This window comes from Rhagoletis pomonella, unplaced genomic scaffold (assembly GCF_013731165.1).
Source record: "Rhagoletis pomonella isolate Grant_MI unplaced genomic scaffold, Rhpom_1.0 Rhpom_scaffold_00003, whole genome shotgun sequence".
Lineage (NCBI taxonomy): Eukaryota > Metazoa > Arthropoda > Insecta > Diptera > Tephritidae > Rhagoletis > Rhagoletis pomonella.
Window position 1 is genome coordinate 45,764,621 of NW_023458557.1, and position 26,255 is coordinate 45,790,875.

Here is a 26,255-nt window from a genome sequence, read left to right on the forward strand (position 1 = left end):
TTTTTCGAGTCAAATCGGTAAGAGGTTAAGTTAATGTTGCGAAACCATCGACTAATCTTCTGTACCAACCCGCAAGCCCTAAACACTTTCTTACGTCACGAGCTGATTTTGGAGCGGTAAGGTTGCGTAGAGCCGAATCTTTATCTTCATCTACTTTAATACAGCCATTTCCAATCACATATCCAAGATATCATACTTTTTGCATGCACCATTTGCATTTTGACATGTTCAAAGTCAGACCTGCTTTTCTCAATATACACAAGTGCTAATTCAGTTAATAAAGTAAGATGAGTATTAAAACTGTCACTAACAAGTAGTAAATCGTCGAAGTAGACGAATACTCTGTTTTTCAAATTTGCCGGAATAACAACGTCCATAAGACGACACATCGTCTGAGAAGCATTAGTTAAGCCAAAGGGCATAACCTTAAACCTACACAGAGCACGATTGGGTACTGTAAATGCCGTCATGTCTCTAGAATCTTTGTGTAAGCAGATTTGCAAAAAAAGCATGTTCTAGGTCTAGCGACGAAATATACTCAGCTTTCGGTATTCGAGAAAGGATACCATTAATTTTTGGTTGCGGATAAGCGTCTTTAACAGTAACTGCGTTTACTTTAAGCGAAATTTGAACGCAAGCCACTGGACTACTCCCCGAACAAGTTGCCGGCGGTGGTTCAATAACACCAAGCTCTAACATATTATCGATTTCAGCATGTATTATCTTTTACACCGCTGGCGAAACAGAAAAAATAGCGCTGCTTAATTGGCTTCGCTCCATCTACAATTTCAATGGTGTGTTCAATAAGAGAAGTTTTCCCGAGACCTTCTTTATCAAAATCTGGAAAATTAAACATCACTGCACTTAATTTTTGTTGCTGCTCTGGAGTCAAACCATGAATTTTCTTATCTACAGTCGAAATGTCACTCACATTCAGATTTCCTAATACGGATTTCATTAGACCAAATGAATACAAAAATCGATACCCAAGTAAAGTTTTGGTTTTAAATCGGGAATAATAAAAACTTTTAAAGACTTTGTTATATTTCAAAAAGTAATATCTGCAACAATACTTCCAAGAATTTTGTACTTGCTTCCACCTGCAGTTTCTACAAAGGTATTGCACCTTTCAAATGGAATATTATCTTTCAAAAATTCTTCAGCACAACGGCCACTAAGACATAATATAGACGCACCTGAATCTAGTAGTCCTCCTACTTTCCCAAGAGTCCCAAGAGTCCACTTCAACAAATGGTCTAAAATCAGAATCAGGCGTTTGAATTGCTTGAATAGATTTTTTTAACGAAATGTAATTTCACATTAGCATAAAAATTGCGTATACGACGGGTGTTCCTGCGTGAGTTGCTCTTACTTGACTGCATTGATGCTACACTCTCACCGAAAATTCTATTTCTAGCCAGCATATATTCTTTTAGTCTAATATCATGATCCAACTACACAAGATCTGACAAGATGAAGCAAAAGAAAAAAGTAATTTTCTGGCTGATGTTTGTAATTTCGGCGCCATGTTATTTTCTGTGACAAGTAATTTTTAGCAAAAAAAAAACCGACTTAAAAAATATATATATATCTACATATTTCATGATTCAATGATCGGATCCTTTTTTGGAAGTCGGTTAAAAAGTAAACAAAGAATAAGAAGACGAAGCATAAAGAAAAAAAATGCAAGCAATTTTGTAGCACATGCTTGTGCTAACCAATTTATTATTTTTGTACGTGTTTTCGCATCCAATCACAGTTCACTTCATTTTAATTAATTAATGTAATTTAATTACATTCGCACAAAAAATTTATATCGATTAAAAATCACTGAAATAAACCACCGACAAAATACACATAAAGAAAGAAGCAACACAAAAATAGAAAACTTCAAAATTACGAACGTCACACACTTTTTCCTCAATTGCTATTACAAATGGTCAGATCTGTTCTAATTGGTTCATGGTCTAATATGATAAGGTTTTGGTAAAGTTGTCCGAGAATAAGCAATTGGCTTATGGTTTTCTACAGCGCTAGTTTGCACATCCACGCTTCTATATCCTTTACTAGAAATCGTATTTTCAAATGAATTCTGTTGTAATTTTTCTTCGAGCGCGAACTGGTGTTTTGTTTTTTTTGATTTACCTTTCCGTTGTAAAAAGAAGTATCGGTTGACGTGGTCCAAAGTTATGCGGTAACATAAAAAAAAAAAAAAAATATTCCGATGAGCTGATAGCCTCCTCCTTTTTTGGAAGTCGGTTAAAAAGTAAACAAAGAATATTAAGAGGAAGCATAAAGAACAAAATGCAAGCAATTTTGTAGCACATGTTTTTGCTAACCAATTTATTATATATGTAGGTGTTTTTGCATCCAATCACCGTTCACTTCATTTTAATTAATTAATGTAATCTAATTACATTTGCACACAAAATTTATTTAAAATCGCTTAAAAAATCACTGAAATAAACCACCGACAAAATACACATAAATAAAGAAGCAAAACAGAAATAGCAAACTTCAAAATTACGAACGTCACACACTTTTTCCTCAATTGCTATTACAAATGGCCGGTCAGATCTGTTCTAATTGGTTCATGGTCTAATATGGTAAGGTTTTGGTAAAGTTGTCCGAGATTAAGCAATTGGCTTATGGTTTTCTACAGCGCTAGTTTGCACATCCACGCTTCTATATCCTTTACTAGAAATCGTATTTTCTTCGAGCGCGAACTGGTGTTTTTGTTGTTGCTCGGTTGCAAGTTTCCCTGACATTTGTCACATTGAGGTTGTATACGTTAACGGCTCCGCAACCGTACCAGAAAATACTTCGATCTTCGGTACAATCAACATACCGATGTCCTGGGCTACAACAGTCCCAACAAATGGTTTCTTTTTGCAAAAAATCTTCGGATTCAGATTTTCGCTGCATTTCCCTAATTTGGTTAACTCTGTCCATATCTGCTGCATTTTCCTCGTCCTCATCAAGTTCATTTATTGTACGTTTAAATGGCTTTTGAGCCTTTTCGAACTCTTGACTTAACGCTTCTTTTCTAAGAATTAAATTGCGAAGATGCGAAAGACTATGGATTTCAAAATAAAATGCGGTCTTAAATTTCAATAAGCTCCCGATCATGTAAAGGATAATGCAGCTTATCGCATAATAAAAGTAAGTGATGGTAGACATCATCGAAATTTTTATTAATTTGCTGTTTCTCTCACGTATAATTTAACGTACATCAGCATCTGATAAGTGATTATTATAATGAAACTTAAGAGCTTCACATAATTCATGCCAATTTACACGACTGATATTACGACGATAACGCCAATACCATTAATTCGCTTTTCCAACTAATAAAATATGAATATGCTCACAAAGCAATTGAAAATCTCGATATAAATAAATTTTTCGACCGGTAAACCTGCAGTTAAACCACTAAAACTTCTAACGTTATTTTTTATATTTCGATTGTCATTAAAGTTTTGAGTTCGTCTCCTACGACGAGACCATTTCGAGAAGTAGCTCATGCACTCTCATTTCCGGTATTAGTAAATTGTTCCAACTGATAATTTAACAGACCAGTTTTTGTTGCTGAGTTGCGACATTGTGGACAAATTTCTGAGCCATCTAACCAAGATATACACTGTCTGTGAAAAACATGCTTACACCTAGTTACTGCTAAAGGAATTAAATTCCCAAACTCCTCACTACAAACAATGCAAATTGTATGCGGGGTAAAAGGTAAACTGTGTAACGGCCATATTTGCAACTTATACCTTCCAGGATTGCAATTACCATTCAAAGATAAATTTTGAGTTATCAAGGTAAACACGATAAATTTAAATACTGCGAGAAATACGGTAACCTGCATTTTGATCAAACCAATGAATACTAATTTTCCTCAAGATAATCACCATAACATGTAGGCATACGAAAAAAAGGAACGGTAACATCCATGCAACAATGCGTGTCTATAAAGTTCTTTTCGGATAAAAGCCTCAACTACGGTGTAAAAACTTTTATACTCCAGATTAGAAATTTACAACAGTATTTATTTAACTTTGATTCAAACCGAAAATATTGACTTTATGCTCACCTTTGGTTAATATTTGTAGTACTAAACAAAATTTTAAATCCAGAAAGTTTACAAAAAGTCGAACTAAGGGAAATAAAGCCCTTACCTGCTTGTTGTGCATTTATGACTTGCTTAATGCCTATCAGCTTGTCATATCAAATTCAGTATGCTTAGTGCGTGAACACAACTCTCTGCTCAGATCCGGTTAGCGGGAAGCACGTACTAACGTATGCGGAATGAAATAGGAACTGATGCACACTGAGAAAAAGGATTAGTTTCGACAACTAAAGATATTTAGTTCCCGAATTTTGACAATATTTGGGAACTGTTACCAAGGATTGGGAACTATTACCATGGGTTGGTAATTATAACTAAATATATTAAAGCTTCTAATATTCATCTAGGTTGTAACAAATCGTTAATTTAGTTGAAGGGTTTGGTTAATACTAATAAATATTTCTTTGAAGCATATTTCTACAAATTCCATTTAACTTAACGTATGGTTCATAAAAGGATGTTATTAAGCTCTGTTAAAGCAGATAAGCTTTCTTTCAACACATGGTTTAGTCATAGTTACCAAATCTTGGTTGAGGCAACCACGATTTGGTTTGAGAGTGGAACATATTCATGCTTGTGAGCCACCCCTAAAGAATGCTGAGCGCTCTCTGAGCACATATCTGTTTCACATACGAAGAGCTGAGCAACGCATACAGTCCCACTTATTGAATCGTTTGAATGGGCTAGTATGCCCAGCGTTGCCAGGTTGACGTTTTTAACGTCATTTGGACGTTTTTTGTATCCTGTTGACGTTTGGACGTTTTTTGTGTAAAAAATTACGTTTTTTAACTTCCCAGTAATTTTTCTTTGTTACTAAATCTTGCAAGAGGAACTGATTTTGAATTATTTTCTTAATAAATCTTTACAATCTTTGTGTTTTGCTGCAGCTGCTTCAAAAGATTTTTTTTGGATTCTTGGACTAAGGATCCCGTGTTCAAAGGCTGGTTGTGTAAACACTTGAGGTTACGAGGCTTGCTGTAATGTTTGCAATTGCACATTAAAAGCCGAATCAGGAAGAGCCGATCTATTGCAACACGCACGCTCGCAAAAGCATCAAAACAGCTGTGCAGCATAAAACGTCAGAAAAAAGTAGACGACTTTTTTAAGACTACATTGAAAATGTAATAAACGCAAAAAAGACTGAAATATTGCTATGCTCCTTCCTAGCAGAACGTAATTTACCATTTTCGACAACCGAGCCCCTTACCAAATGTCTACAAGAAAAAAAAATTATTAAAAATCAACGCGATTATTTAGCCCCTTTAAAATTGCACATTATTGCATTATTATTGCATTTTCGACAACCGAAATGTCTACAAGAAACAAATATTAAAAATCAACGCCCCTTTAAACTTGCACATTATTGCCCTGAAATTTAATGGGCTATCAAACTGCATGCTTAAAAAAAAATCTAAAAAATCTGAATAAAAAGTTGAAAATCTAGCAGAAAATTTGCAGACTTTTTATAATTTTTGCACAGTTTTTGTGGATTTATATTTTGTTTGTTAAAGAGCTTGGCTTTTATGGAAAAACAATATATATTAAATAAACGAAAGAGACACAGCAAAAATCGATCAAAATGTTGATGACTTAATCAGCTGATCACAAGTGTATGTATAAAATTATTTTTATATCAACGATCTCAAACCAGTTTGCAATGAATTTTAAATGTGCTCTGTCGAATTGATATTTTAATATACCTTACGTACATATATTCCTTTGTACACAATAAAAGTTTAATAAGAACAATTGTGGAGCCTCACACCAAAATGCTACACTTCCATCATAAAAATTGTTTCAGATTGGTGCTTTTACGGCAATCGTGTGATCTCAGCTTTACGTTTTGGTGCGATCGAGTGATTTCAATACGACTCAGTAAAGGTTTGGTTGCTTTATCTCGGGTTCTCTGTTAAAATATGCACACATACCAGTAAATGCAAGGAATTTGCACTAACATTTCGAGTTTTGGAAATGAAACGTTATGGTGTGGAGCTCCACAATTTTTTCTACATTCATTTAGAAAAGACTTTTTGGGTAGGAAATGACGTTTTTTCAGACCAAGAGTGACGTTTTCTCATGACGAAGACCTGGCAACACTGAGTATGCCGACCATTGCATTGTGCGTGGAAATCGTGCTCCGCTACCGCTGTTCGTATATGGGTGAAACACGCATGTGGTCCCAGAGCTATGGTGAGTGTTGCCACACAATTTTTTTATTTTTTACCAAAATCCTCGGAAAAAGTTACCAAATTCCACAAAAAATTACCAAACTTATTTATGTGCAGAACTGTACAAACATACATATCGAGCCCTAACCGCCAAAATAACGTAACCGACATTTTTTTTTTAATTCTCTTTTTGATGCGGAAATGTTCAAACAGAAAATTTGGAAAAAAATTTCGCTTACGTTATTTTGGCAGTTAGGGCTCGATACATACATATGTATATCCGAAGATACCAAGCTTTTCAGGCAATCAGCGCTCCATTAACCTAAAATTTTTACGAAAGTTTGTTGAATTTTTGAATTGAAAAACTCGTCAAATTTTCGCTATACATTCCTAAATCATATTATAAGTTGTATACAAATTCCTAGTAAATGTTAGCCAACCTTTCTTAATATACTTATTACAGTAGTAATCAAAATTTGGTTCAATTGTTATACAAATATATAGAAGAAATGAAAGGGATTTAACTATACGGTCAATTGAAGGTGAAATTGTTATTGGAAATTAGCGAACCGGCTTATGCTATAGAGAGCAAATGCATGCTTAAGTTTTATTATAGCTATTGTTGTTTTATATGGGTTACCAGACGTACTGCTTTTGAGAGTACACGTACTCCCTTTTATTGGAATGTACTCCCTTGTACTGCCAAAAAAAATATATGGAAATGTACTCCTTTATTAGTTTTGTACTTCTTTTGTTCTCCTTTTAATTAATATTTCTCATACACAGGGTGTAAAATAATAACTGTCGCACAGATTTTTTTTTTTGTTTTTAATAAAAGGGACCTTTATAGATTTTGCGAAAATTTTATTAATTCGTTTTTAAATTTTAACCCTCATTTGGGTTTACCAGCGGGTTTGGGAGAAAAGCGCAAGCGGCACGCATGTCTTCATCGGTTACTTTATTACATATCTTCTGTAAATATAGGCAAATATCCATTTGGGTCCTTTATACTCCGTCTTTTGTCCAACATAAGGCCTCATACTCAGCAATCGAAAAGACTCCGAACCGGTGACTAGGAGGGCATTCATACGACCAACCCTATACAGTTTTTTTTTCTCTTTTTTTATACAAAGTCTAAGAACAAGTACACCTATAAAAGACGTGAGTGCCACATGAACTTATCTCCCAAAGCTGGCAAATGCAAATAAGGATTAAAATTTTAAAACTAATTAATAAAACTAATGTAAAGTATTTACAAAGTTAACAAAAAACTACTCTTTTTCGCAACATATATAAAGGACCCTTTTATTTTACAAAAAAACCTGTGCGACAGTTATTATCTTACGCCCTGTACTTTGCCATTCATATTGTGGCAAACAATACTTAGTAAGCAAAGTTAAGTGTGATAGTGAAAAGGTGTAGGCATGGTCGTAGCAAGGTAGGTGCATAGCGCTCGGGTATAAAAATCAGAAAAATATTAAATTAGTTATAAGGCTTAAATTAAAAAACTGGCCATATATTCAGAAAAAGTTTGGAATTCTTTTGTAGAATTTAGTTGGGGAAAATTTCCTATAAGGGCGGTCATTGAAGAGGTGGTGAGCGAAGGGGGAGTGGGCGTAGTACCCCCGACCACCTAGGCCCCCTGTGGGTCCCTAGGGACGCCTTATAAAAATCGCCAAATATCACAATTGGGTGCCACGCCCACTCCCCCTTTGATACCATCTCTTTAACGACCGCCCTTATTGGAAAGCCAGCCCATTTAGTTATTTATTTTTAACATTTATTGTTGCTTTGATAAAGATTTCTAAAATGTCTTTGTTTATTTGTACCTAATTAATGGTAATTTGCAACAATAAATTGCACAAAAAATTAAAAAAAAATTGTACTCCTTTTTTAGGTCTTGTACTGTTTTTTTTCTATCGAAAATATAAATGTACTCCTTTCTCCGTTTCAAAATCTGGCAACCCTAGTAAGGCCTGATGCTGGAACATTTTCTGGAAAACCTGGAGTTATGTTAGACAACAACAACATAGGCATATATAAGATTTCATGTGTCTATGCAAATATTTTTTTTTTTTTTTTTTTTTTTTCGTAGGAGAGGGAAATGCTTTATGCACTGGCCGGGGGCGCTAGTCTCTATACTACCTTCCCCGAGTGTGGGACTCCCACCGAAGCGTGTTGGGCTACCCACTAAAACCCAAACTCCCACCGCCCGCGCAAGAATCCCGCATCTGGCACCGCAATTCTGCATGTCTTCAGATGCAGGAGCGCGCTGTTAGAGCCTTGGGGCTGCTCTTTTGTAGGGGCGTTTCATTCGGGTGTCCTCAGTAGACAACCGTCCTCTCGTTTGCAGCGGAGTACGAATTTCACGTATCTCGCAACTGCTTCCCACTTTTCTGCGCTGGAAATCATTATCCCAACTATGTTGTCCGGAGTAATGTCTCCGTGTCTTTCTTCCAACATTCTGCGCGAAATCAAGAAGTGTTCGCAGGTGAAGAATGTGTGGTACACGTTATCTTCGACGTTTCCACAGTAGTGACAGAACGGTGAGTCCACCCTTCCCATTCTATGAAGATATTCTCGGAAGTAACCATGACCGGTGAGGAATTGCGTCAGGTAGAAATCGACTTCCCCATGTGGTCTGTTCAGCCATGTTTGAAGGTCGGCTATCAGGGAGTGTGTCCATCGACCTTTTGTGCTCGCGTTCCAGTTTTGTTGCCACTGCTGGATCAGTTGCTCGCGCGCCCTTGCCGCGGCAGCTGCTCGACCTATCTCGGCACTGAGATTGTAAATCTCTTTTCGCTCGTAAGCAAGTAGCTCAATTGGCATGACGCCAGAAATAACTAGAACCGCGTCCGCGGACACTGTACGGTATGCAGAAGCAATGCGTAGTGCCCCTCTGCGCTGTACCGAAGACATTTGAACCCGGTATTTTTTGACTTTCAATGCGTCAGCCCATATTTCTGCCCCGTACAGGAGCACCGATTGGACCGCTGTCATCAGAAGCTTCCTGCGGCATGGCTTCGGGCCGCCCACGTTTGCCATCAGCCGGCTTAGAGCCGCCGTGCTCTGCGCAGCTTTTTCACATACTCCATGGATGTGTTCCCAGAATGTGAGTTTGCTGTCCAGCTTCACCCCTAGGTATTTTGTAGACCTAGAAGTCGTCACGGGTTGAGGTCCGACCATTATATTTATAATTGTTGGGATCCGTTTCCTGGTGAGGAGCACGATCTCCGTTTTGGCTGTAGCCAATTGCAGACCGTGATCCCTCATCCATCCACTGACGTTGCGCATGACCTGGTTTAGCTTGAGCTGTGCTAGCTGGACATTTCTTGCTGTTATGACGGCTGCCACGTCGTCCGCGAAGGCGACAAGGAAGGCGCTCTCCGGCATTTCCGTGCGCAACAGACTGTCATACGTGGCGTTCCAGAGGTCCGGGCCAAGTACAGACCCCTGTGCCGCTCCGCCGGTTATACGTCTCTTTCTCTGGCCTTGTGTTGTGTCGTACAAAAGCCAACGGTCTCTGAGGTAGTCCCGGATCATATCTAGCAAGTATGTTGGAACCTTGAATGACCGTTCCAAGGCCTCCAGCATATCGTCCCATCTTGCCGAGTTGAAGGCGTTCTTGACGTCCAGTGTGACTAGCAGCACTATTGGCCGCGCCTGGTGGCAGGCTTCTTCGGCCTTATGTACCGCCTCGACTACTTCGCCAATTGCTCCTATAGTTGAGTGTCCCTTCCTGAAGCCATGTTGTCGGGGTGAAAGGCCTCCCTCGCTTTCTATGGCTGACGTCAAGCGTATTTTGAGCAGACTCTCCATCATTTTGCCTGCTGTGTCTAGCATGCAGAGTGGCCGGAAGGATGAAGGAGAGTTTGGGTCCCCTTTGCCCTTGGGTATAAGCACCAGTCTCGCCTTCTTCCATTGGCTTGGGAAAACCCGGGCCCTAAGGCAGCTGTTGTACATGTTAAGCAGAAGATCAGGGCTCGTTTCCGCTGCTAACCTGATTGCCTCCGCTGGTATGCCATCTGGGCCTGGAGCCTTGCCGGCTTTCATGCTTCGCAGGGCTAGCTTCAGCTCGTCTGTCGAAAACAGTGGTGCCTCGGCTTGCTCCTCGACGAACACTGTGTCGGCTCTTAGTGGGTGTGTGGGAAATAGCACATCCACTATATTCTTAACTCGGGCCTCATCCATCGCCTGTGATGATGTATGGAACTTTTTCATCACTATTTTGTATCCCTGGCCCCAGGGATCGCGATCCACTTCGTCGCATAGCGCTTTCCAGCAGTTCCGTTTGCTCTTCTGTATCTCGGCCCCAAGTGCTTTCTTTGCGCTTTTGTAGGCTGCTGCTCTGGTCAGCGCCTCGGGTCTACCACGAGCGCGCGTTGCGAGTCTCCGCATTCTATGGCAGGCCCTTCGCAGCTCAGCAATTCGGTCATTCCACCAGTATACCTGCTTTTTACCTGACCATGCTCTCCTCTGTGGCATTGAGGCTTTGCATGCCCGGTGAATGCAGCGCATAGTTTCTTCGACCAGCTTAGTACAAGACTCCCTGTTGTGGATCTCTCCCGTTGTGGGTGAAATGCCTTGGGAATCTGCTAGGAGTGACGTATCGAACTTGCGAACATCGACCCTAGACGGGTTCCATCCTGGTTTCCTGCGAGGGATACTACGTGTTTGCCCTCGCGTGATGTCAGTGACTTGGAAGGTGATGTAGTTGTGGTCGCTACCACTCAGGTCTTCCATCACTCTCCATCCGTCAGCCCTTCGGAGAAGGCTTTCTGAGACCAGGGTTATGTCGGGGATAGAGTATCCAAAACCCGGCCTTCGATATGTAGGGGTCGTTCCGGTGTTGAGGATGGTCAGGCCAATGCGGGCTGCCATCTCAAGGACCAGTCTTCCCCTGGTGTTTGTTTGGGGCATACCCCATTCCACGCCTCTTGCGTTGAAATCTCCAGCAACAATTATGTGGCCGGTTATATCGCGCAATTCGTCTTCAAGGTCTTCGAGCTTTCCCCTGAAGACAGGGACTGTGTCGTTTGGAGACAGGTAGCAGCTCACCACAGTGATTTGCGCCATTTTAACCCAGACGTAGCAGCGTCCTACCCCGCTGCTCTCTGCGCGATGGTTGGGGTTAGCAATCCATATCGCGGCCGAGCCTGATTGGTCAACATGCCAGGTTTCTTTTGTTCTATAGGGTTCACTGATGATGACAGCGTCTGCTCTTTGTTCAAGAACCAATTGGTCCAGCAGGTCATCAGCTACCCTACTCCTGTTCATATTGCCTTGTATAAATTTAATCATATTCTCCCAAGCTTTGTCTTAGCCTCAGCAAGGGCATCCCTGAAGGCCTTGCACGCTCCCGACCCGGGCAGGTGATGGGAATTTTTCTGTCCATCTCCTGCCGAGCACAGGTAGCAGCTTGGGCTTTCTTTACACGCAGAGGCTATGTGGCCCTGCTGACCACATTTCCAGCATGAACTGCTTCTGTCTGGGCCTTTGCATGCCGCCTTTTTGTGGCCATACCCCAGACAGCGGAAACACCTTTGGACATCCGCGCGCTCTCGGACGCGGCAGATAATCCAACCTACTCGCAGCTTCCCCTTTTCAATAAGAGTCCGGCCTGGCAGTTCATCGATTTCCACCACGGCCATTCTTTGTTCTCGCGAGTTTACAGCGAGGAGAGAGACGCGAAGTTGGCCATTCATCTTGTCTCCTAACTCCCCGCGTATAGCGTTCTCCACTTCTGGGGCCGTGGTTAGGCAGTCCATGCCCAGAACTTCTAGACGTAAACGTCTAGTGAGAATACGGGCGTCTCCAAGCTGGCCAATGGCAGTGCACACATTTTCCTTAAATGCTGTGTGGTTGCCACAGCGCTCCATTTCGATGAGCACGCCGCCTTCGCGGGTTTTCCGAACAGATCGAATTACGGTCTCCGTCTTCTCGGGTTGGAGCTTACCGCGTATCGTTCCCAGCACCTCTGCATAGGTTTTGCCTTCAGCTGGCTTAATTATTAATTTGGCGAGACTCTTCTTTTTTCTCACCCTCTTCTTTTTTTTGCGGCTGGTCGCCTCGCCCTTATTGACCAAGGGTTCACCTGGCGCTGGCCCTGGCTTGGGCTTTCTACTTTTTCCAACCGTTTTCCATTGATTGTCTGGTACGGTTTTCTGTGCATTGTTGTTATTATTGCCATTATTATTAGGATTATTAATAATAATGTTTTTACTACTATTATTATTATTAGCAGTAGTATTTTTCTTCTTTTCCGGCTCGCCTGTAGGGGAGTCGGATCGAGTTCGACCTCTCTTTTGCGAGCCAGGGCCAGCCTTCCGCAGCTCGGAAAGGGTAGGCCCCTTCCGGCGCTGCTCTCGGAGGTAGCTTAATATATTTAAGCTCTCCTCGATTTGGGCCATACCTGTTTTTATGTCCATGGACACATTCTTTTGCTTAGACACAGCGCTCTGCATCTTCTTCAGGACAAGCCGAATCTGGGCCAATTGCTCATCTTCATTGCCTTCGCAAGTTCCCAAGCTTGCGGTGACATGCTTGTCGCTGTTTGCAGCAGCCGGCGTTTGAAGACGACTATCCCGGCTGCCGGGAGTTGCCGTTTGGCAAGGTGTAGCCTTCTGCGCCACGCCGGCGGCTTTCTCCGTGCTCGTGGTGCCGGAATTTGCCTGCAGAGGAGTTTGTGGCGGGGAGCGCACGACTCTACTGCTCTTCCTGAATGCGCTGCATTCTTCCTCCGTAGCATCGACGTTCGTTTCGTTTATTGGTTTTGTTTTAATCATTTCAGTCAATTGGGTCTCCGCTTCAAGCCGCTATCTCCACACGTAGCACAGTCGCTTTTAAGTGTCCCGAAGTTCCCTTCTCTCAAAGGAGCAGGCCATCGCGAGGGTTGACACAAGTCCTTATGGGATATTGTGTTCAGAGCCAAGACAGCGCAAAACCAGGAGTAAATCTCAACTGGACCTGTGCGGCCAACTAAATGGCGACGTGTATTGAACGTACTTGAAGACCTGCCAGGGTTTTAACGAGACGGAGGCGATCGCAGCATTAGCCCACCAGCCATTTCTGTGAGGTGTCACCCTCACATACTAAAGTGGCGGAATACTGCTCTCGCCAGCCCAATATCAGACTAATCGTATACATGCTCCAGTATGCCATGAACAGGATCTAACTGGTCTCAATCCTGGGATGCTTTTTGGGGGGCGGCATCTGTTCGCCCGGACACAGGAGATTCATCAAGCATTTCTGATCTTTTAAATCAGGCCCTCGTCTCCTGCCGCTCTTGGTCTGGGACTGCTTATTGGTTATTCGCAGCTAACCTATCCGAGTAGGCCGTTCACGATCCGCCCTGTGTGACCCCGGTAAGGTCCTGAGCTTAGCCCTTATGCAAATATTAACTGATGTACATATGTACATATTTATGTTCTGTTAACGACTTTTCACTAATTTCTTCCTGTTAATTTTCTAGTTCCACTTTCTTCAAAATTCAATGTTCTGATCTTTTCCTTCATAAATCTTGCATTCTATGTAAATAACCAAGTTAAATATGCACCTCACTTTAAATTTCTGCACTCATCTCAAATTTTTTTAATATAACTTTCCTTTCATCTTCCACGCTAGTTCTCTTGTACTGATCTTTTCCGACCACGCGCTCTGTTTCAACTGACCTCTTCTCTTCTAACCTCGACTATGTCAAAAGTACAAGTCTCTACTTTAAGCTCCCCTTTGGGCACTTTATCTACAAAATTGTTCCAGCAAACGCCTTTCTCTCAGCATGAAACATATTGGCCAAGATATGCAGGCTTTCACCAGCATACAAGGTCTGTGCAAATGAAATGCAATTAAATATAATGTACGGTCAAATTTAAACTGGGAAATAAGAAGATAATAAAAGAAATTTAATCGTTTTATCTTTTTATGATGATTCTAAATAAGAAGAAATTACTTAGCATCTGTGTCTTGGACACGTGGACAAGAAATATAATATATCAAAATAATTGATTTTAAATTATTCCACCAGCGCTTAAGATAATTTCTGCTTAATAGAAAATATATTTGTTTTCACTTTTAAAGATTTTGATTATTACGGAAATTATGGCTTTTATAAACTTTAAATTTACTTTGTACACACTTATTACTCACTTGATGTTAATTACTGTGCCACCATAGAGAGATAGAAGGAGTTGAATAATTGCACTTCGCAGCAAACTTCCGTTCCATATTCAAGTCAGAAAAAGGAAGTAGAAAGTTTTTATTTTCGCGCAAGGGCAAGCCTTTCATTGGTATGTTCAGAATATACAACAAGTGCGCTTGCATCAGGTTGTCCAGATTGTTTAAAAAAAAAAATGCGCAATTACTGAAATAAAAACCGCCAAAAATCGCCAATTTTTTTTAATAAAATTCATGAAATCGGTTTAACAAATCTTTTATTTTAAAAATGAGATCTTGTTATAATATAGTTTTTAAAACCAAAAACGAATATAACACCTTCAGAGGGTAATAATAAATAACACAAATCACTTATATAATAGTGATGTCCAAACAATTTCTTTAGAAATACGCAAACTTTTTAAAAATATTTGTTTCAACACATTTTGCAATAGGACTGCGCAATTATTAAATTTATTATAACTCATATTAATGGATCAATCTCACAATCCCCTTTTAAGAGCTCGGCGCTGAAAATAAAATAAAAAGCTATAGTAAGGGTAGATCAGCTATTTCCACAATTTATTGTTGTCATATATTGAGCTATTCAACCTTGATAACATACTGTTTGATATTGGAAACGTTTTGCAGCAGAAACTATTAGCCTTCATATAACACTTTATTCGAACTATTGAATTAAGGCTTTCCAACCTCATCCTATTTCGAATCTTAGTTTTTGTTGAATTCATTACGGAAAAAACGCGCTCAACAAAGCATGTGGGTGCGGCAAGGATAATATTTAATATGAATTCACTTATACTTCCAAACATTTTATTGCCTGTTGCGGTTTTCACTCTTAAGCAACTATCCAAATTCTTCGAATGGAATGGTTCTGAGAAAGTTATTCCATGGGAAATTTAAAAGATTTAAATATTCAGCTTCCGCTGCTTTTCTTTCCTTCAAAGTCAAATAGTGAATTGGCAGGTCCCTTAAAATCGCCCTCTTGTGATTCACACACTTTTCTGGTGACAAAATCAAAGCTTTTTTAAAAGTATTTAATTAATTAGGTAAACGTTTCAAAAGTTCTTCGATTATAGGGTGATTAAACATTTTTGACAGTCTTTTAATATGCTTCTTAAGTCAAGTTTATCACGCAGTTCATTAGCCTCTTCTGTAAATTATGTAAGCTTTGTATATTTTCATAATTGGAAAAAATTTATTTAGTTTAGTTTAGTTTATTGAAGAAAACAATGGTTGTACAAGTAAGACTATAATCTTTTAAGAGTACATCAACTTAAATTAGTGACATAATCTTTTAAAATAAATTTATAATAAGCATACTTAAGACTAATAAGAATAATCGAGATATGTAAGCTTTTAGAGGAAAATAAGATATAGAGATTAGCAACGAAGATAATAAAATAGGGACAGATGAGAGAACTGCAAACGATTTATCAAAATCACACCAACTATGTAGACTTAAAGTAACTATATATAATCCACTTGTAGTTGCGCCTACTTAGTCCAGATTTAACGGATTCAGGGATGATGTTCCAAAGTCTTACAGCGTTGATAAAAAACAACCTCGACGATGTCAAGTAGTTGTACTTCGGGATTATCAGATTGCGACATCTTTTTGATTTCGTTGGATTAAGCTTCTCATACAAATACATTGGGGATTTCCATTCTAATAACTTATAAATAAATATGCAGTTCCTTGCAGAAAGATAATCATTAATGCTACACCCCAGAATTTTATTTTTCCACTGAGATATGTGGTCGAACTTTTTTAGACAATACACATAACGAGTGACATTATTAAAGAGAACATTAATTTTGTGAGATGAAGTTGAATCAAATTTGCTGTAGACAAGTTCTGAATAAGTTATAAGGGGCACGATGAGCTGTTGCGCTAACTTTCGCCTAGTTTCCAATGGCGTAAATTAAGCAGATATGCTCAACCTTCGCAAAACAGAATACACACTGCTGACAACACTATTAACATGGTCTGAACAGGCCAAGTTAGAGTTGATAACAAAGCCTAAATTTTTGATCTTAATAACAAACATTAGCACACTATTACCAATAAACAAATCTGGTATATTTTCAACATTCACTACGCGATTACATATTGGCAACACAAAGGACTTAGACGCATTTAGGCATAGATAGTTATCGCTTGCCCACAGCGATATAGCAGACAAATCACTATTTATTCTAAAACACAAATCCTCAACTAGACCAACACGACTAGACAAACACACTTGAATATCATCGGCGTACGCATGAATATTAACATACTTATATACTGAGAACACATCACTGACGAATAAACTGAACAAAAGAGGACCTAGGACAGACCCCTGCGGGACACCAGCCAAAGTAGCTTTAAAACTAGAGAAAGCATTTTTCCTCTTCACTTTTTGAACCCGACCTTCAAGGTAACTCATCATAAGTTTTATTGCACAATCCGAGAATCCAAAGAAGTGTTTTAATTTTTTACATAACAAATCATGATTAACCATGTCAAAAGCCTTTGAGAAGTCTAATAGGCAAGTATTTTCATCATTGCAGTAGAGCAGCTGTGCTTCGGTCTAAACCCGGACTGTAGTGGGGATAGCAATTTATTTTTCTGGATGAATGATGAAATTTGCTCTGCCATCAAGGACTCACATACTTTCGCTAAAGCTGGTAATATGCTGATCGGCCTATAATCACTAGGGTTAATGGGCGTAGTCTTCTTTGCAACTGGTAGTATGATGGCTTTTTTTCCAATGCGCAGGAAAGCATGATGTCGTGAAGCAATGGTTAATGATGTGGGTAACGACGCCCAATATGAATGGAAGAACTAATTTCACAAATTTCAACGAAATTTCATCATCACCAATAGCTTCAGATTTAATACCCCATATGGCTCTAACAACATCACCTCTACTTACTCCCACAAACTGAAATTTCTCTTCCAAGGTGGTATCAACCCAGAGAGCTTTCGAATTGTGAGGTGCACCTATGTTACTACTCGCAGCTGTAAATAAGCCATTTAGTATAAAAGGATCTAAATCACATTCAGACTTAAAATTTCTATGCGCTTTCAAGTTTTTTAAGTTTCGCCATAAATATTTAGAAGGAAGTGATGGGTCCAATTTAGGGCCACAGTATTGTCTTTTTGCTTGTTTGATAAGTGAAGTAGCTTTATTTCGAGCAGCTTTATACTGAGACCAGGTGAAGTCAGTCATTTGCCTTCTCCGTTTTGCATATAGCCTGTTACGAGTTCTTATTGCCGAATGTACTCTTTGGGTGAACCAAGGGCAAGATGGATTGGTTGCTCGAGCCATACGAAGAGGAATATGATTTTCGAAAATATTTGTCAAGTTGTTATTAAAAAATAGAAGTTTTTCATCCACTGAATCACAATACCAACAGTCACACCAATTCACACTTGAGAGGCTTTGACATAGCTCATTCATATTTACAGACTTATAGTCACGATACATAAATGTGTTACTAACAGAGGGACGATTAAACATAACATTTATCGAACAGAAAATCAGGTCGAGGTCAGATATAAAGAATAATTGGTCAAATTTGAGGACATGGTTGAGACTAGATGTAATAAAATAATCCAAGAGGCTGGGGTTACAATTATTAGCAAATCTCGTCGGTACAGAATTATTAACTATGGAAAGACCAGCGGCGGTAACATGATCAAGTAGTTGATCAGAATAGGTGTCGCTTTGGAGCAGGTTCACATTGAAATCACCACAAACCACATAAATTTCATAGTCAATTAGATACACAGACAGTTCAACAAAAAATGAGTCTAATAAACTACACTTTCGGGGATTATACACACACGCCACTAAAATGCTTGTTACTCCATCAGAGACTTCAGCTATAATGAACTCAGTACAAGAGTTGAAGGATTCAGCAAATAGACGTACTTTTATAGATGCTTTGCTATATATTGCAACGCCGCCCCCCCCTTTTAGAGTTTCGATCGTGACAAAGAAGATTATAGCCTGGAATGCTGTAGGATAAATCAAGGACAGAGGGGCAGAACCAGTTTTCAGTAACACAAATTACATCAACCAAGGATTCCTCAAAAACATGTCTAACGTAGTCCAGTTTATCACCACTAAGGCTTCGCGCATTGAAATGAACCACATTAAGACCTGAAGTCTGCCTACACAGTACATCTACTAACATCTTGTGGTTTTCACCAACACCGAAGACACTTTTGTTAACTGGGTTTACAATCATTAGGCTGAGTAAGAAGGGAGCCAACTACAAGAACATGTATACATTTTAGATATAAGTCAGTGTAGATTTGATATTTCGCAATAGAATGAAGAGAGTAATCATTTAGAGAGAGACAGTGAGAAATACAAAGCAGAGTATTTATTAACCTAGGATAAGTAAAAATAAATGAATATATGAGGAGTAAATAAGTTTGACATGCACACGGTAGCCATGCACCTTTTGCCGCAACGCTTTCAATTTCATCTCTGTTGGACACTTTCATTGATTCGCCTTGTTTTTGAAGTCGCACATAAATATTACCACGAAAAGAGAAAGCAGAAAATATACGCTTCTGCCTCTTCAGCTGCAATGCGAACTGAAGTAGCTCGCGATTATTTTTCGTCAGTCTTTCGTGAATATATATGCGCTCATCTGTATGACGACCGATGTCACGCAGCATGATTCTTCTTTTGTTCTGCTTATAGAATTTTGTCAGGGCCATAAATAGTGGTGAACGATCGCCCGCAGAGACCAGCGTGATGACGATAGGTGAGCTCTGCTTGTTGTTCTTGCTCTGCTTGTCGCTATTGTGCACACGGAATACAGCACGAATGGGGGGCGCATTTGTTTGAACAGCTTTGCAAATATCATTGAATACATCGCTCAGCTTTTCGTCATGAGTTTGCGGTATACCATTAATTATTAAGTCATTAGCAACGGAGATATTATCATATTCTCCAACTCTTGAACTTAATAGATACAACTCTTTCCTGAGATCTGCCACCTGTATACACTCACGCTCTGTTTTCGCTACGCGATCTTCCAGCTTTGTCACTTTCATCTTGACAGTTTGCACATCAGCAGCCATCTCACCAAACCTCTGCATCATTCTATCTTCAAACTCCTTGAGACGTGTTGTCAGCTGACTGACCACACTATCTATCTTTGCTTCAATTCGTAATATCCATGAAGAAGGTGAACTGTCACTGGTTTTCGCATTATTCAGTAGTGCTGGTGTCGTTGGGGGCGATTGGTGGACAATGCGTATGTTCTTAGTTCTCTTGTTCATGTTCGCAGATTAGTAACTGTCTAAAGGCTTCAAGACACGCCAACGGATGGCACTCACAGCTATAGTATGGATAACACCGATAGATGTCGCTCCAGCTAAAGTTTGAATATCACCTGACCCGAGAGTAGATGATAAGGAGCAGCTGATAAAGGAGCAGCTGATGAATGCGATGTGGAAGTAAACACAATAACTGGAACAGCAACAATAATAATCTTTTTGTTTCTGCTGTTTATGCTTGCTTTACGTTGTTTAAAACAAATAAAACAAATTATTATTGGCAAATATTTTGCTTGTTCACTTTCTGCGATCACTTCCTCTATTCAACCACAATAATTTATTAGTCTATTAACTTTTCAGCACTTTTTAGAGATATCAAATAAAAATACTCTCAAGAGCGAAATTACAGGCGACCGCACAGTACGAGATTTCACGATAGTTTGAAGGAAAAAAATCGCCAAAAATCGCCAATGGCGATTTCCTAAATTTTCACGCGTAAATATCCAAAAAAAATCGCCACTCTGGCTTGCATGGTCCATATGGCTTGCATGGTCCATAGTCTTTTGTGAGCTGGTGGAGGAAACCACAGAGCATATTCTGTGTGACTGCCCGCGTATCATAAATAGCAGGCTGATACACCTTGGGGAACGATTGTCTTCTTCATCCACAATTTGAAACATGGCGCCCTCCAAAGTGAATAGCTTCTTAAGCTGAAATTAGTCGAGAACGCAGAACGTATACTTAAACGCAGTCTGTATACGCAGAATTTTGTCGATTACTGGAGCCCTCAGTGTTGCTTACTACACTGTTGCCACTCATCAATGCATTTTCATAAACTTACCCTTTCAACTACAATTTTTTGTGCTATAATATATTTAAGCTAAATATAAACTACTTAGTTTTCAACAAAAACCTTATTCAATAGTAAATTTCAAATATTTTAAACATATTTTGAATAGGAACTTATATCTTTTTTACCATCTGTAAAACTGACGAAGTGGCAACCATCTAAAGAAGGAGAAATCAGCTGACACGGAAAAATCTAAATTCCGAAGATTTCTGCGCTACGGGCTACAACTACAGAAAAACTCTGCGGTGTTGAGTTTTCATTTACATGGCGCTTTGGTAAGACAGATCGTGTCAGCTGACTCGGGTTTACGTACCGGTAGGTTTACGTTCTTGACTAATTTCAGCTTTAAATAGCCTAAGGTTGGAGTGATTACAAATAGGATTAAGCACAATAGATCTTCTCAGGTCGCAGCTCGAGTATCCCCGACGTAATAATAATAATAATAATAATATGTATGTGTATAGAGACAAACATTTATGTAAGTCTGTACAGTAAAATTGTTATACAAAGTTAATTTGTTTTTGTTGTACTAGCTTTGTTTTAGTTTAACTAAATGTTATGTTATCTACATTTTTAATAAGCTTGGCATTGGATAAACAATTTAAAAACTTCAAATATTTTTGGTAGGTTTGGGTTGGTCTTGGTAGGAAATTTTGGTAGGGTAGGAAAAAAAAATTTGTTCGTGGCAACCCTGGTTGCGACTGCTTTATAATAATGCATTCTTATGGCTAATTCACAGAAGTATAGCTATATACCGCTTACCGCTAGAGGGCGTATTAGTATGCCGATTACCACTAGAGAATGTAGTAGTACTTCAATGCTTTATTTAACCCGTTTAGGCCCAGTACTCTACAATTAGAAACCGCTAAATATAAAATTTGGGGAGGATTGGACCACTATAACGTCCAAACCTCACAAAAAATGTGGGCCCAGTCATTAAATGTGATGAAAGTTTTGTTTAATTTTTGTTTCCTCTCAGAAAACAAAGGTTATACTTTAAAATTACGTAGGTGTAAATATTCTCTTTTCTCCCAATGTTTGGTGATATTTTTAGATTGTTCGAAAAATTCTTTTTGCGAAATTATGCGAAAAGAAGCTTAAAATCAAAAATTAATAAAATCGAAAATTACATCTATTGCCAAAGTCGCGCGAAAAGACGCAATTATGTATTAGAAATCTACATGAAATTCTCTAAAATATGCGTCTAATTTCAAGATCTGACGGACGGGTACTCATTTCAAAGTAAATTTTTTTGTTACAAATAATAGGAAAATACCAAATAAATGTTAAATACCTTCACCTGAATATTCCACGACACTTAAATAATTGATTACAATTGAAAAATAAACACTTCCTGATTAGTCGGTAACGCGTCGATTCCAGTATTGTACCGTTTGTGTAAAGGGAGGGTGAGTAAATTATGTGGAATTTTGTATTTATGTCTTTTACTTTTCACTCTCTAAGCCTATTTGGTTTTTTTTTTTTACCAGCCTCTATATAGTCAAAACACTGTGCGCGGTCTTGTTTTTAGGCGATATCATACAGATACATATCAAATATCAAATATGTAGCAATAAAATTTGTTTTCTTAACTTGAAATGTATACTAAGTCAGGTTCTGCAATTCACTTCCGAGTGAATTTCAAAACCTGCCGAATTGAATTCAAAGCCAATCAAATTGAAATTCACTCGGAAGTGAATAGAAGAACCTGACAGATTATGGCGACGGTTTAATGTGTGTATAGAATCGGTATTGGGTACCGAAAAGGAAGTACTGGGTACCGAAATCTTTCTGAAGTATTAAGTACCGCGTATTGGGCTCCGGAAATTCAGCACGTCACTATTTGCCACTGACTGTTCCCAGCGGGGAGCGAAGTTTTTCGAAATTGAAGCTCATCAAGACGTACTTAAGATCTACTATGTCCTAAAAAAGATTAAACGCTTCGGATATCTTACCTATCGAAAACGAGTTTGCCACACAGATTGGCTTATCCAAAACCATCGCAAAATTTGCTCAAGCCAAAGCACACAAAGTAAACTTTTTGTACTTGACATTTGACAATTTTTATTACAACAGAAATGAAAAGTTCTTAATTGTTTGCTGGGTTATGGAGCTACTTCGGCCGATGAAAAAGAGAAACGAAAGTAAATTTTCTTCCCTCCCTCCTACGCGTTTCGACGCTTTGCGTCTTCCCCAGGGAGTCTGTTTTATTAAACAATAAATAAAAACAATAAACATGAATTACAATCACACTATTAACAAACATACGTATAGCAAAAAGGCTTATACACAATTTTTTAACTTACATTTAAATTAAAAACTCAACAGTCATTAGCACAACACATCACATTTCTATAGCTAAGTACTTAATTATGTTGCCTATCTTTTCTAACATAATTTGAATGTTTTCGCTTTATCACAGCCGTGTATGCGTTGTTTGCTTTGTCCACATCGTCTTTAAAATTCATCGCGCTGTCTAAGCTTTGTTGTATACGAAGGCTTTCCAATGTAATTCTCCTTCTTTCTCCTCTTTCTATGTCCAATATTCTTGTGTTGGCGAAGTCAGCTGTGTGTTCGTTTGCAGTCAGGTGTTGAGCCAGGGCTGTTGTCATTCTCTTGTTCCGTTCGTCTGCCTTGTGTTCGCCGATCCTTATACCCAACGCGCGTTTTGTTGTGCCTATGTAGCACTTATTACAGTGGTCATTATTTTTACCTTTACATTTTATTTCATAGACAACATTACTTTGTTGCTCCTTTTCTATTTTATCTTTCGTCTTTGTAAATATTTTGCTTAGAGTGTTGTGTGGCTTGTGCGCATATATTATATTTTCATTTTTTCATTATTCGTCTAAGTACTTGGTTATTTGTTAGCCCCGGGATATAAGTACTTAGCTATAGAAATGTGATGTGTTGTGCTAATGACTGTTGAGTTTTTAATTTAAATGTAAGTTAAAAAATTGTGTATAAGCCTTTTTGCTATACATATGTTTGTTAATAGTATGATTGTAACTCATGTTTATTGTTTTTATTTATTGTTTAATAAAACAGACTCCCTGAGGAAGACGCAAAGCGTCGAAACGCGTAGGAGGGAAGTAAGAAAATTTACTTTCGTTTCTCTTTTTCATCGGCCGAAGTAGCTCCATAACCCAGCAAACAATTAAATAAGGAATTTGGCCCAAAATTATAACTAAAGAAAAATTCTTAATTTTCGACTATTTTTGCAATACATAGATTATTCTATAAAAACATCAATCATTATCATTTTCAAAGGGCGCCTCGTTCCATTTACGCCCCGGGCGTCGTTGCTTCTTAAGCCGGCCCTGGTTGTCACACAAAGGGTTGGGACCAAGGCATATTTAATAAGGTAGAAGTGACAACTAGCTCGAGCTCTCTTGTAGCTAGTTATAATGTCAAAAAACTGTAAACAAACAAATTAACCTTTTGAGGTGCGAGTGCTGTGTTTGCTACAGACTACAGTTGAAACGCATCAGCATAAATACATACATATGTACGTATACTAATTTTAAGAATTATGTAATTCAATATACCTTCAAAGAATTTTAATTGCACTGGCATTTTATATGTACATATACATATGGACAGAAACGAATGCCTCATAAAGGAAACCACGCAAATAAAATGAACGAAATGTTTTATGAAAACAACAATTTCTTTGTTTTTATTCGCCCAATATTTTTGCGCCTTTAGTTTCTGATTTAAATATTTAATTCTAAAAAATATCCCGCATTTATAAAAAAAAATGATTTAATGTTTTCTTGTAAATTTATATGAAGATTAACTCCATTTATGAAATTACAGATATTTTTCCCGCTTAAGTTGTTAAAAATTGCCGGTATCATGTATGGGTCCTTTTACTCAGTTTCTGAACTTCGTATGCTTCAGGCATTTCAGGCACAGGAACCTCCCAGGGCAAGGGAACAGTACCTGGGTATAAACGCATGCGCTTAAAAATATTTGCCTGCAATAATGGGCCAGTAATAAAACCGCGTTGAAATGATTTTCACAGACACGGGAAGAATCTTCCAATTGAACACCGCAGCGGTTCTCCCAACGAGGTCTTCTAACTTCGCAACTAGGCGCTTTAAAGTATCACACCACTTTAACGCATTGGCTCTTGCCACACACAGCGCAACGCTCGTAGTTCCTCCTCCTCTTCATTTTTGCATATGTATCAATAAATGGATGTGGTCGAAATAAAAAAAAATCACACAATTCAAAACTATCTCACAACATGCAATAGAATTGTTAACGAAAAATAGAAAATGCCAACTTGAAAAGGGTTAAAAGTTATTCATCATTTGACATTTAGTCTGTTCCTTTGAACTTCGGACTAAAACCTGTGGAACTGTCAAACTACAATTTTACTCTATCAAGTGAGAGTAAAAGGAGGACAGAAGCAGAAGTGCACGGGAACGCAAAAAGCACTATTTCCTGTAAAAACGTCAGTCGGTTTATTTACATGTAATTTGTACAACACTGATTTGGCTGAAATATCACTAACTAATTATTAAAATCTATACATATTCAAATATTTCGTTGTTTACTTCCATATTTTTACAAATATAAGGTTCTTTGCTTACACCGCTTTCTGATTCTGTTTACACATGCAAATCAGCTGATCGTTTGACACTTTTCATGAACTTACAGGAAAAAAAAACTCCGGACTAAATCCTGTAACTTCTGACTTGGAACAGTTGCTCAGTTACTCTCTCTAAAGTGTTCCCACTTACAGGTTTTATGTCAATAGGACCGACTTCCTATAAGTTCTGACAAAATCCTGTAAACCGGACTGCTATTGGAACAGACTAATTATAGTCGGTGTTCAAAAGAGAGAAATGTCAAAATCACTTCTACCTTATTTAATATGCCTTGGTTGGGACCTATAGTTTTAGGCCGAATCCGAGCGGCAATTATATTTTTATGAAAAGGTGGTTTTCAAGGGAGAAATATACTAGAATAATTTGATGTTAGTCGGTAACTGGGCTCGATTCCAGGCCCTGCGGAATGGTAGTGCGCACTTCTAACCACTACAGCACAGTGGCTGCCAAACCCTATGAAAAAATATTACGCGACAAGTAAATAAAAAACTGTATTTTTTTTTTTTGGAAATTTTCGCTAAAAATAAATTTCCCAAAGAGCATCAAAAGCAAATCACGAAAATGTGGTTTAAAACTATGTATATTGCACACTTTCTTCTTTCATATATAGTAGTCAAAAATCAAGTCGAAGTGGGAACTTGTATGACTACCCATTAATAGCTCGGTTATATAGCTTGGGAAAGAATATATTTACAGACACTTGTATCAAAGTTGATAAATCTGACCTTTGACCAGTTTTGTAACACAAATACTCCTATGTGTGGCGCCCGGGTAACACGACCTAGCGTCGCATCTCCACAGGCAAAAAATATTGGTTACAATTTGTCATTTTGTTTGCCAGATATATGTACGTTTTATCAGTGCACTTGCACAGCATCCGCATTCGCAAAAGCTCCGCATTGATTATTGCGAATGCGAATGCGAATATTCGCAACAATCCTGACACAGACATCCAGTTTGTTTTAAGTTTTTTATTTAAAATTTAAAAACCCCAGGTCTAGATGGATCACCCTATATAAGGAATAATTACCTT

The 26,255-nt window shown here is 38.6% G+C and overlaps 1 protein-coding gene and 1 long non-coding RNA gene across 2 annotated transcripts in view; one reads left to right on the forward strand and one right to left on the reverse strand.

The window, feature by feature from the left end:
* Positions 1-26,255, reverse strand: part of LOC118735243 (plasmanylethanolamine desaturase-like) — a 271,476-nt gene that overhangs the window by 118,720 nt on the left and 126,501 nt on the right. The window lies entirely within an intron of this gene.
* On the forward strand, positions 7,296-23,709 carry LOC118735244. The gene is made up of 3 exons (XR_004992547.1): positions 7,296-7,402; positions 9,456-9,460; positions 23,697-23,709. It is a non-coding gene; the product is annotated as an uncharacterized LOC118735244 (long non-coding RNA).